This window comes from Plectrocnemia conspersa, unplaced genomic scaffold (genome assembly GCF_051122295.1).
Source record: "Plectrocnemia conspersa isolate PC_06_02 unplaced genomic scaffold, ASM5112229v1 ptg000011l, whole genome shotgun sequence".
In the NCBI taxonomy this organism is placed as follows: Eukaryota; Metazoa; Arthropoda; class Insecta; order Trichoptera; family Polycentropodidae; genus Plectrocnemia; species Plectrocnemia conspersa.
This window is the reverse complement of record NW_028277175.1, coordinates 9,028,079-9,042,678: the sequence shown is the minus strand read 5'-3', so window position 1 is coordinate 9,042,678 and position 14,600 is coordinate 9,028,079. Positions and strand designations below refer to the sequence as shown.

The 14,600-nt window shown below is 26.8% G+C and overlaps 1 protein-coding gene across 1 annotated transcript in view; it reads left to right on the top strand.

Moving 5' to 3' along the window:
* Positions 1-200: 200 nt before the first annotated feature.
* Positions 201-14,600, top strand: part of Prestin (solute carrier family 26 member prestin) — a 56,186-nt gene continuing 41,786 nt past the window's right edge. Inside the window, exon 1 of the mRNA XM_088197771.1 lies at positions 201-421. The gene's annotated coding sequence lies outside the window, so the exon portion shown is untranslated. The remainder of the gene's footprint in view (positions 422-14,600) is intronic.

Here is a 14,600-nt window from a genome sequence, read left to right as displayed (position 1 = left end):
TTGGCTTTACCGGAAAGTTTTCCACCATTAAAGCCATTCAAGGTACGATTCTCTCAATAGGTTGATACCCTCGTTTTTCGTTTAGATTATTTCAAATTTTTATTCGCTCTATTCATTTATGCAAATTTATATGCGATAGTGTACCTGGCCGACATTGGCGAATTGTCGCGTGCGTTTGGAATCGCGAACACCGCCGGTTCAGTCATGAATGACGTTCGAGAGTGAACGCACGCGCATGCACGCACACAGACGTTCGTGAACTAATCGTGTGTGTGATTTTTTCAAATTAATACAAAACAGTCGCTTAAGGCCAAATTAAAAAAAAAGAAATTGACAGCTGTCAAATATATCTTTATGAAATTGAATTAATTTATATAAGCGCAAAGAAGAGATGCTCTCGACCGTTTGAATGTTTTCATTGGTAAGATTTCATTTTTTTAAATTAATAATAACGCGTTTGAATTAAATTTAAGAAAAATAGATTACATTATCAGTAGCAACATAACGCAACATAATCATTATTTCCCCTTTCAATAAAATATTAATATATATTTATTTTTTAACATCATTCAAAATAAAAATTAGCGTATTGTATTGTTTTGAGTCGCACTATGTGAGCAAAGGTTATAAACGCTTTGTTGAGCGATTTTCCCGTTAATTCGCCGGAGCTTTTGCGTCAAGTGAGCTTTCGCAAATAGCACCGCTCAAACGCACGTATTCTGTCATACTTGTTGGCGAAACGCAAGCCATGCAGGAAATTTATTATTTGTCAATATTAATGTAACACGGTCGTCGGTGTAAATGCTTCAATTAAGAAAACTCGTTTGTTATCTGGAAAGTGTGTGTGCAATGTTTATTACGCGTGACATGCTCGATATAAATGTTTTATTGTGGCAACATTGAACTGAGAATTGTTTTTATACCAATATTACTCTCTTTTGTCGTTAGGTTTTCCCAACTTTTCCTAGTCTAAATGCGCTAGATCGCGTCGTATCGTACATGTACGATACGAATCGAATAGTGAAGCAATGTAGCTCATCTGAGTAATACTAAGTATTATTAAAAAAAGGTTGTTCTCAAATACGATGCAGTTATTTCTGAGTCATTCACTGTATTGGGACATTCACGTGCAACACCATTAAAATTATGTAAAGTGACACGCTGAAATTTTCACGCGCTAAACAAAGGGATAAAACAAATAGATTGCTTAAATGTGTAATTAATCATAGCCCATACAAACGTGTGCCGAATGGTAGTTATGTATATAAGTATATTTTCCTTTTTCCTTTGTAGTCACTTTCGCACTCGATCTGGAATTTCTACAATAACCTTTCTTGGTAGTTGAGATATTGTTCATTGTGCTGCTTGTGAATTTTTGAAATTTAATCTCGAGACTAACTAGACAGTTATTTAAAGATTGTGTTAATTGTATTTAAAAGTAGACCGGATATTTTTATGATATGTGGCTCTATACATATATAAATATATTAATACCCTAAGGCAAGAACTTTTTAAAGTCATTTATAATTAAAATATGATTTTTTTTATTAAATTTTGATTTCATTTGTTTTATACATATATGTTCATTTTTAACTATAAAACTGTATATAATTACAAAACTACAGGTTAATCAATCTGCAATGTTTCATATTCAATAATAGGTAAAAAAATATTTGATTTATTTAATTTAACATACCATATTTCATTAGACGTATTTTTTACGAAAAATATACATGACATAACCTCAAACATATTTTTCAGTGTTTTACCAAATTTTTTCCCATATTTTTTTTACACATCTCTCATCATCATTTTCTCTCCTCTTGAAAACATTTTCGATAAAAAAAAATTATTAAAAATATGCAGTAAATATTTTTTTTCATTATATTTATGAAGTTCTTCATTAGTTTTTGCACGCAAATGTAAAAAGGGTATAAAAAGTATTCTATATATTCTATATTTTAGGACCTTTTTCAAGCTTGCTTTAGCCTATATACCTTTTCTCTTGATATAAATGTGTATAATATTATATACTCTATAATATTATATACTCAAAGACACTGGAATTATTTTAGTCTCACCCCTACGACATTTCACCGAATACAAAATATCATAAATATGATAGCGCTAATACACAAACATGTGATTTCGTACGCGTCGTTCCATGGTCACCTCTTATGTCTTTCGAAGGCAGTGACAAATCCTTTGATTGTCAGCTTTTTTCGAATTACTTAAGTCACTGTCGTTATGTGAGCTATCGCAATCGTCGCTCCCATGAGTATTTCTCTCATTCTGAAGTACAACAGGGATTTGATTTGGGTCATCTACATGCGACAATTAATAATCCTGAAAGTTTTTCAGAGTGTTTGCACAAATTCAGCTTCGCTCTCTTTAAAGAAAGACCTGGAATCGTTGTGGGTGAAGTCGTATCCATATTATAACCATAACTTAGTGTAATTTTACTAGGAGCGTCCAGTTACATTTCATTGAAAAAAAAATTGCTTCTACTCTTTTATTTACCACTGTGTAACTTTGGATTTTTGCCGACGATTAAGGTTATATTTGTCTACGCTTTCAGATCTATGTATTTATGTAAAATAGCAAGAATTGCTCTGTCGAACTAATCAAAAATAAAATCCACATAACAAAAAACTATATACGTGCATAATAAAAAAAATACTTAACAATTGTGTATGTATTTAGTGTTTTTACTCATTTTTGTGTATAGTATGTTCTTTTGGAATACGATTTAAATTTAATGGCTTATCATTAATTTTAATGCAATATACATTTAAAAATATTTATTCAAAATAAAAATAAATCCTGTTTCTTGCTCCCGCTCAACTCAGTTCTTAAACATGTCACACTCTTAAATGGCCGTTGACTCGTTCTGCAGGTCAGTGCTGCTCAAAATGATGTGACCACTAGAAATAAAAAAAAATACCCGCCTAACAGCATTGGGGCAGTGTGGCGGTACGTAGAATCCCGTCTATCTGCAACTAGTCTAGCAACGATATTTATGATATCCTCAAGTCAAGAGTGGCTTTGATACAAGATGATGAAGAAAAAAAGTCAATTCGCGAGTCGGCCATTCCTACTGTGTCGTAACATTAGTTTGTAACGTTGACTTTCATTGGCAATCTAAAAAAAAACTAAATAATTATAATGTTAATTATTAGGTTTCGTTCGCTCGACGCCTAGGGCGTGATAAAGTGTGCCAGGATAGCTTCGAATGCGTGTGTCGATTCGATGTGTGTATGAGAAAGATGGATGTTCTTGTCGAGATTAATGTAATTCAGACAGGATGTTATAACTGAGGGACATCCGGTGGCGATTTGTTAAAAAAAATGAATGAAAATGGCTTGTAGATCTTACTTTTTAGATATTGCTCATTTCAAATTAAGATGTGTTCCAAGAAAATTCATATCATACTTAAACAAATAAAACTACCAATCAGAGGCAATAATTTAGCTAAGTGATTGGAGTGAGGTTGTTTCCATGACGCCACTGGTTATCTCGAAATATTTGGAGAATCATCGACAATTTGTTTTTTATGCACCACTGTTTTTTATTATTTATAAATTATTAGCGTCGCAATTGTTCACTCAGATTTTTTTATATTTAAATCTATTGAAGCGAAATATATCCCTGCTTATTCATCTCTACAATATGATTAAGACGCGTTGAATATGCTTTTGTAAACCGTGTATTCTTCAGCATTATTAAATGTAATGTTTTGCCATTGTATAAAAATATATACCCTGCTATTTAAAAAAATGAAAATGAAACAAAAAAGTTTGTGATGCGAAATTTGATATTTTCCCACTTTTTATCTGAATCCCCTAAAATACCACCACACTGTTACCATAATTTCACAGCATGTTATGGAGCATCTTTACTGTCTAACCATTATCCTGGTTGATTTTGGTTATTGCAGATTATCTATTTTTCATCGCCGCTAATAATTATCTTCAAGAATGGTTCCTTATTGTTTCTAAAAGACATTAACAAAGGACTGACTTTGAAATGTTGCTATTCTACTTCTCGGTCAGTTCGTACGGTACCCATTTGTCCAGTTTTCACCTATTTTATTTCATCTAGATGTTACGTATTTGCAGTAGAAAACTCTAAGTCTACTGCGAAGGTCTAAGCAGTTGTTTATGGAATAGCTTTAATAGTGTTCCTCAATCATTTTTAATCAATAACGGATGAAGGTCTTCCACAGGGCTTATTTTTAAGTTTTATATCGCTAGAATGAAATATTTCAAACCGAGGTCTGACTGTTCTCTGACTAACAGTACCCTCGCTAAATCCCAAATTGATATTTCTCGTGGACTGAATGTTTAAGTTTCAAATATTTTCTTGACACCATAATGCATAGTAGCTTAAAAAATATTGACTGCAAATAAGAAATAAAATGAAGAAGTATATTTATTTATTACCAAAGTATCCAAATATAGTCCTTTACAAAAAAAATAAAAATCGGCCACTTGATATGAAACAACCTAATAGTATTTTGTATAATGATAATTTGTGTTTAGAAATACCGTGTAGTTGTATAAAATATCAGTACAATTAAAAAGCGACTGCTACTCAAACAAGATACAAAGAAAGCTCCTGAAATAATTGTTTCTGAAAAAATATGGATATTTTATTTTTTAATATCTATTCAAGTTTATCTTTCTCTCATATTACAATTTCACAAGGTGAAATGATGTTCCTTTTTATTAGCTGAATTTCAGTATTTTGCTCCAAAACACGCTCGTGCTATTTGATATAGCACACTATTTTGCCCCATATTTGCATAAACAAATATTAAATTTTTCTTTTAACGTTATAAACCCTGAACTGAAGGATATTATATATTTTTATGTGTATCGGTCAAACATAAAAAACTTTTTTTTAAATACTGCTATTTATTTTTTTCATTAAATTTAATGCATAATATAACTTACTATTAATAAAAAAATATATAAAATATACATGTTTAATGACTAATAATATACAATGTTTTTTCATTATTCTCAAAAGTAATAGCTATTGTTTAACGTCACATAAATCATATAAATCGACATCTTATACATATGTATGTACATATATGTATGATATATGAAACAGATTTTAGTTAAATTTTCTTCAGTCAGTTCCGTAGTTTATTAAATAATATTAATAACCAGAATATTATTCGTTGAAAATACGGCTTATAAAAGTACAAAAGTTTTCTATAATTACTATTTGTAAAAAAAATATGTATATTCTTCATATAAATAATTATAATTAAACCGTTTGAACTATTTGAAAATATTGTTGTATTTTTAAAATTCATTATTGAGTATCTGTTATATTATTTATTTGATTTACTAGCAATATTTATTTTACTTTATTGAAAATATTTGTAAAAACAACCTGTTTAAAATTCATTATTGAGTATCTGTTATATTATTTATTTGATTTACTAGCAATATTTATTTTACTTTATTGAAAATATTTGTAAAAACAATCACACTGTTATAATCGCCATAGGCGAGAGATAAAGTATCTACAAATATACTACATTCAAACAGTTCAAATATGCTTTCCAAGTTTGAATCGATTTTCATGCTTTTTCTGTGTGAAACATACAAAAATATCATATGTACGTAAATCGAAAATGTATTGTAAATCATGCGTTACTACATAGTAAACACAATTAACAACTACTAAGTAAGTAGTGGAACACCAGACTGAAATCAGTGACATATATTTTTTTAATGATGAACTATTATTACCCACATAAATAAATGTCATAATGCACGAGCCAGCTCTATTTTATATGAAATATTTATCATGATATTGAACTGTGATATTAGAAAAATATAAGAAAACATAATTTCGATCTCCCAGATATGATAAAAATTTAAAAATATTAGGGTCTGTGTGAGATTTTCCTAGTTCATAACTAAAATCTTTAATGTGACGGAAAATAAAATAAAAATTTATTTAGGTGTATGGCTTCACTAAAGTCACTTTGATTTATTTATTACTTATGAAAAACATATTGATACATAATTCGTAATTAATTTTAAAAACTGCTCTAAAATATTGTATAATATATGCACTAAAATATAGTCAAACAATTATTTGCAAATAACTTTAACCCTTTGTGTAGTGAGTTTATTTACACACATTTATTAATTTGTTATTTATTTATTATTATTTTATATTTCATTTATAATAAATTATAGAAAAAATGATAATGGCAACGTAAACTACAATTGTACATATTGCTTAAAAATATTCAATAATAATAGTTAATATAATTGTGTAATTATTGAGTCACATTTATGAGGTTTTATAATTTATCATTAGGGTAAATAGTAAATAAGGAAAACCGCACTGTTTTTAATTTTCTTTATTTAAATTAATTCAACCTTGTCTCTATCACTAGCCCTGAGCCTTAGGATCACCAAAAACATACATAGGTCCGTGATATTTGATCGTATAATTACATAAATTTATAAAAACATACACAAAGCAAAATAATTGCTGTTATTTTACGCTCAATCCAAGTCAGCAAGATCATAGCAAATTTTAATATAAAACCACATGCAATTCTTCTCGTACACGTATTACTAATTAATACCTAACGATTACTGCAAGAATAGCATAAACAATTATTCAGCGAACATTTGCATTCACAAATAATACCTTTCCAATCCTTCGTGACCTCTAAATGCGGCTGTTATAAAGTTGAACCGGGTTCATCAGATTGCTGTGTCATTTTAAGATTTATTGACATTAATTATGTTTTAAACAATCATATTATACGATTTGGTCAAAAAGTGGATTCGAAAAAAAATAATCTGCATTAAAAAATGGCAGTTGTTTGCGCAAGTTTCAAAAAACTCGCCTTGAAATTGACCTCTGCTCGGATAAAATTAGTCATTAATACTTTTTATACGTGTGCTATTATTATTTGTAAACAATAGTTGTAAAAAAATATTTGTTTTTCGTTTGCAAATTGGACATTACGCAACATAAAAAAATCGGTGTAATTTCTCAGTTGATAACCCTGTTTCAATATTGCTTCGCTTAATACAATTTGGTTTTATATTGTTATTAATTTGATTAGTGAAAATGTTGTTTTGTATTTTAGGATACATGTATTAAACGTTTTAATTATAGTAATTATTTTAAAATGAAAACAGTAATTAATTACTTTACTACGATATAAAAAAATATTTTATAAAAACACAAAATGTTTTTAAAAAAATATTTATGTGTAATTATTCACAGAAACTATTACGTGATGATTCACAAAAACAATCACGTAATTATTCATATTTTTTGCATTCTTACACTTTTCCTTAAAAAATCTTAGCAAATTCATGTTATTGCTGTCGCTCTATTAAGCTACTAGATTAATAAAATATTATAGAAACAATTCGCTTATCCAGTGACATCTAGTGGAAAGTTCATAAAAATATAATTTTTATGGGTGGCAACAAAGTTGTGAAAAAATTATATACATATTTAAATAGTTAGTTCTTAATTAAATTAATCAATAATCAAAGAACAGCTACTAAATCAATTTGCAAGTCTTTACAGTTCAGAATATAACTTTTCAGGTATTTCAGACGTTGATTCATTTCATTTGTACCCTAAACTTAAGATTGAAACAAATTACTGTTATCTAAATATATCGTTATTTAATTTACTTGTTTTATTAAATTCGCAGTTGAGTCATTGATTTTTTAAATGAACTTGTTTTGATAACTCCTGTAAACTTTTATCCCGAAATGGATGGATATATTTAGGTCATATTATAGTAAAACAAAACAACGCTTTGCTCTAAACTTGAGGTAAATTACTCCAAATAGCGTTAAAAATATTTGGGAGTAATAAGTTTTAAACAAAAAATATTATTTTATATGATATATTTGTTTTCAAGGTATATGCAAAGGCATTTCTTAAACTTCGCTCCAGCGATGAAACAGATCTGTAGTTTTTTATGTCAAGAGCAAAAAATCTTTCACAATTGCAGATAAGAAGCAATGAAAATGCTGCTGATTTTCCACACACATGTACTTAAAAATAAGTTTTAAGATAACATAAAAATTTCTCTGATTTAAGTTTGATATTGTAGCACTATTTTTTCAAAACTTCAAGTGAAAATATTTCCAATTAAATACTTAAACTGTGATCTGTGTTCTTTTATGAAATTAAATTTCACAGCTAAATAGATTTTTAAAACCTCACTAAAATTTCACTGCACGATTATTAAATATATATATATATATATATATATATATATATATATATATATATATATATATATATATATATATATATATATATATATATATATATATATATATATATATATTATATAAAAATCACTATTTGTTGTGTAATTGTATCTCAAACTATTTTCTATAGGTAGAATTTTTGTGAATATTTGAATCGCTGCTATTTGCCCTTATCTTTGCTTTGACAATATAAAAACTACATGAATAATCATATAAAAGCTAATCGCTTTGCGTGGGTATCGGCAGATTGCAAAAATGTATGGGGACTTTTTATAGAGTTACCCCATAAAATTTGCTTGTCAACGAATTTAAATCTTTATCTTGTTCTAAATATGAAAACAGGTGTTATTGTCAATTCGGGTCCGAAATTTCTTCGTAACTCGATTCTCTGTATTCGCTCGAAGTAGATCGATCTCTGTTCATTAATAATATAAAGATATCTACAAGAATACACGGTATTATTATAATTACATATATTTATTTTTTATCAATATTGATCGAGAATTCTTTAGAAAATCGAGAAGGAAAAAAAAGAATTCTCATTTCTCAAGAAATGAAAAACATCGAGTATCAATCGATATGATTAAAAATATGACAGTTATTGTGTAGGCAAACACATTTATATCACAGTATACTATGTATATAATACACTTATTTATTTATTTTATTTTATTTTATTAATTTATTTAGCTTAATAGCTAATCTTTACATCTAACAAATTTAGTAAACATATAAAAATGTATAAAAAATACATAACAGAAAGAAAAAATGAAAATATACAATAATAAAGTCTTAATATTATAATTTATTTCTATATGTACGAAGGTGTTTTTTTATTCCATTTATGAAACCCGTTATATTTTTGCTGTTTCGGATTTCTCTTGGAAGACTATTATATAAATCAAAACCTCCGTACATAATTCCCCTAGCCGTACTCGTTTTCTTATACTTAATTTTCTTTAAATTTTCTCTATTTCTAGTATTATATTTATGTACATCTTTATTTCTTATTAAATACTTATTAAAATATTTTGGTAATATATTATTTTCTAACTTATATATAAATACTAAAACATTCATACTCAATATTTCTTGAACATTCAACCATTCTAATCTATCAATCATACTTTTACAATTAGTTAATCTATTTTTATTTAAAATTACTCTCACTGCCCTATTTTGTAATTTTTGCAACATTTGTTTATCTAATTTATTTAACATGTTTAATAGTGTTGCACAATAATTAAAATGGGGCAATATTATACTATTGTAAATTATTTTTTTTGTATTTATACTTAATATATTTCTTAATCTAGATAATAAACCTATTTTTCTACTAATTTTTTTTAATATGTAATTACAATGTTCTTTAAAATTTAATTTTGTATCAACAATTACTCCTAAATATTTGATATTATCCACTATTTCTATACTAGAGTTATTTATTACTATTTTGGTACTATTATCTAACACATTTTTATAATTAATAAACATACATTTAGTTTTATTCTCATTTAATTTAAGTACATTATTCTTTAACCATATTTCTAATATACTTAATTCATTATTTAAATTATTTACAATTTCTTTAATGTTATCACCTATGCAATACATTAATGTGTCATCCGCAAATAGATGAATTTTACATTTTTTCACGTTATTAACTATATCATTAATATACAAAACAAATAACAATGGTCCCAATTTAGACCCTTGTGGTACTCCATAAGACACTAATTTATCTTCAGAATATACATTATTTATTTTAACTTTTTGTTTTCTTTTATATAAGTAATTATTAAACCATCTTAAAACTATATCACTTATACCTATACTCTCCAATTTCTTTAACATTATTTTTCTGTCTATTGTTTCGAAGGCTCTCTTGAAATCCAAGAAAACTGCTCCAATGATTTTGTTTGTATCCTTAGCCAACAGCCAATCATTTATCACTACTTGTAATGCAGTTTCAGTCGAATGCTTTTCTCTGAATCCCGATTGTTGTTCACATATTATGTTTTGAGAAGTAATAAATTCCTTTAATTGTTTGATTACTACTTCTTCTATTATTTTTTCTATACACGGTAGCATGTTGATTGGTCTCATTTCTTCAACTTTTTTACTATTATTTATTTTAGGTATAGGTACAATAGTAGCAATCTTTAAATTTTCAGGCATTTCTCCTAAGGAGAGTGCTTTATTTATTAAATAATTTAATTTAGTTCCTATTATTTCCCATGTTTCTTTAATTATATTTATATCTAGTTCATCAGTACTAGTTCCTTTTTTAAATTTACATATTATGTTATGAATTTCATCTAATGATACTGATTTAAATTTACTAAATTTTACAATTATTGCTTTATTATTATATTGTACTAAATTACTAATCCTTGGTATTGAATTCACAATTTCTTCTATGCTCTCAATGTGATATGTATTCATTTTTTCTGCTATTATATAAGGATCTTGATATATATTTCCATTAATTTCCATTTTTATTATGTCGTTTTGCTGAGTTGGATTAATTAATTGTTTTATTGATTTCCACATCTTATTTGGATCATTTTGTATTTCATCTATCAATTTTTCATACCATTTCTTTTTAGCCATTCTTAATACTTTGACTGCCATATTTCTACATTGTGTGTATGTTTTCCATTTTTCATTAAAGACTTTATATTCTATTTGTTCTGTTTTTAAGAAAAATTTTGTATGACTCATCTCTTTTCTTTATAGCACTTTTAACATCATCATTAAACCACGGTTTTGGGTTGTAACGATATTCCTTTTTAAAATTATATTGACTTTTTGTTTTACAATCTACTATATTCTTATAAATTTTGTTCCATATCATGTTAACATCCATATTATCTACATTCCAGTCACATTTTTGTAATTCTAATCTTAATTTATTAAAATTATTTTTTTTATTTATATCAATTTTTTTGGTTTTTTTAACCTTAAGTTCATTATGTTTTTCTATATAAATATATACAATAGAATGGTCAGTTATTCTTGGAGTTGATTTTACTTTACAATAAATTTTTTTGGTATTGGTAAATACTAAATCTATTAATGTACTCGATCTATTATTTGTCCTTGTATTTTCTTTGACACATTGTCTTAAATCAAATATATTTGATATTTTTTCTAATTTTGATGTGTAAAAATCTTCACATTTGTTCCAATTAAAATTCCAATCTCCAATTAAAACAGTATCCAAAATTTGATCAAAACTCCATTCTGCAATATTATTTATAAATTCTATGAATATGTTCGGATTACTATTTGGAGATCTGTATGCTATACATAATATTATGGGAATTTTTTCAATAAAAATCTTAACTGTGATAGACCAGTATGTATTATCTTGATTATTTTTAAATATAGTATTGAATTTTATATCATTTCTAATATACAGTATAACACCTCCTGTATGTCTGGAATTAGAATCACATCTAATTGTATTATAATTGCCAATATTTAGTTCAAATTCTTCAATGTCATTTGTGATATGGGTTTCAGTTAACCCTAAAAATATTGGATATTCCTTTTCAGTAATTAATTCTATTTCCTCTTTATTTTTTAAATAACCCTGTGCATTGATTAATATCCCAGTTACTGATTCTTGTTTCTCATATGAACTTGATTTTTTTAATTGCTATACTATATTATATTGTATTTTATTATAGTAATTTTGCTCGTATCTTTTATAAATTGAACAATTTCTATCCATGGAGTTGTGTTCCACATTCAAATTAAGATTTAGTAATTTATTTGCTCTACAGCAATTCACACAGTTTTCTTTTTTGTTGCATTGATTTATTAAATGTTCTTCCGAACCACATTTTATACAATTTTTTTTATTTTTACATTCACTGGCTTTGTGATTATAACCATAACAGTTATAACAACGGTATATGAATATGTCTTCGTATACTTTACACCTATCCCATTCAATACTTAATTTGCCTACATCCATTATATTTTTAAATGTCGTAACATCTACTTCAATAATAGCATCATACTTATTAAATTTGTTTTTTTTAATATGTTTTACTTCTAAATAACATTTGTTTTCTTCTACACATGTGTTTTGTTTGATTATACACTTTTTTAGTTGATCATATTTTAATTCTTCAGAAATTCCAATTATTTTTATTTTTGGTTTCTTTAAATTTCCTACTTTTATATTATATTTATCTCCTAGTTTTTTTACTGCATCTGTCGTAATTTTCGATGCATCTTCTTTACTATCACATGTAATTATTATACCTCCTTTGCTTATTGGTCTTATATTTTGTATTCCAACTTCTAATTCATTAACTTATCCCTCAAGAAGTTTAAGGAAATCAAGAAAACAATCGAATGCTATTCACGTGTACTTTTCAATGTTTTTTCAATTATAAAATAACGAGAAAAATCTTTAGCGATACGCCTGAATTCCAAAAAGTAACTAAAGGCACACTGCATGGCCAATGAGAGAGGTTCCAGACGTAGGTCAATTAAAAAAAATGGAAGTAAACCCATGTGTATTTATATTGCCATGCTACACGTGTGGAACCAAATATGTTTGATTTAGAGTAAAGTGCTAAAAAGTGTTTTTGCTAAATCGCGTAAAACGAGGGATAAATGTATATGTACATATAGGTGAACATACATATATGTAGATAGTCTGCTGGTGATAGCCGATGATTGAAGATGCGTCAAGAATCCCTATAAATAATTAGTATTCAATTAAAAAAATAATGAATTAATTTATGTATTTTTAATTTTACTTTGTAAAAGATTTTTGTAATTTTTCCTCAATTTATCTTTGTTTGTTGATATTTTTATTACTGTTTAACTTTTAATAAACTAGAAAATGGTTATATACCAATAACTTGTACTTAAATTTTAATACATGTATTTTTAATCGTGTAATAAACTATTGAATATAAAAAATAAATCCCTATTCTACAGATTTATATGGATGTTTTTTAAAATAGGTACATTAACAATTTTACTAGACTAGTCACAGAAGATTATTATATAAAAAAAAAATAAAATAAAAATCTTCATCTGTTTTTGAATCTGAGATGTAAATTATCAAAGAAAACAACAGATTGTGTTAATTTTATTATTGTATCATATTATAACCTTTATTGTGATTAGCTATTGCTATCTATTGTGATTAGACCTTTCTCATAAAGCGTCTTCAATTCCTAATTCGCCATGTCTTTATTATGAAATTAAGAAGTCACAAGAACAGAACACATACAAGGTAAATAAAAATAATATAACAAAAAACATTGTCAATGGTACGAAAGTTGGTTCAGTATATTATATTATTCTGTTGATAAAATTGTATAGCATGTCTTGGCAAATATTTTCATAGCCTACTACAATATTTATATTAAATACTTCAATTGTGTCTGATACAAGAAATTTCAGTAGTACTTTTAAAACGCATCTTATATATAATTGTTCTAATCAACTTAAATTGTAACATAATTTTAACTCAAGGTTTTTCTATTTTACAAAAAAATATTTGCTACTTCAAATGACTTTTCCATAAAATTTCTGAAGATCAGTTAAGTATAATATACGACCTATATTTTTTGAAGTCGCTCAATCGGCAACCCTACTTCAATAGGTGACACACGAAAAACCTGTGTTTTTAAAGTTTTGTTGCTATTCGGAGAATTCGAATTTTATATCGACCAGGTCACGTGATTTATAAAATTATCGCTACGTTAATTTTTTTACGTTTGACCGGTTTGATTTACGCGTTTTAATGGACCAACATATCCGCAAATTTATTGTTCACGTTGGTAATTTTCTACAAAAAACATTTCGATTTTTTATTTATTATGGGGAAAAAATTGACATAATTAGATAATTACTTTCGGTGGGAACGATTTTTTTTATTTCCTGTTTATGTTGATAATAAATGGTAAAAAATGTAGTATATACATATATATATAATACATGCCTGTCCCAATTATTTGCAGTGTGAAAATATTTTGTCACTATGTTGCTTCTGTATTTAAAAGTAAGACTAAATGAATTTCACAGTTGGTTATGTATTATTATCGGCGTAAAAACTGTTCCAAATTAACTCGTTCCGCTTACAGGTAGCTAGACGACCTCTCCATTGTACTCTTATCTATTTCATATTTTCGGACATAATTCATTCTGTAATTTTTACCAAAAAATATAATAGTTAAATATGTTTATATATCATGTAGATATATACTTTACGCCGCTGCATAAATTGTTAAAAATATTTTTTGTGTCTAATAGCACATACATATAACAGAATGTGTC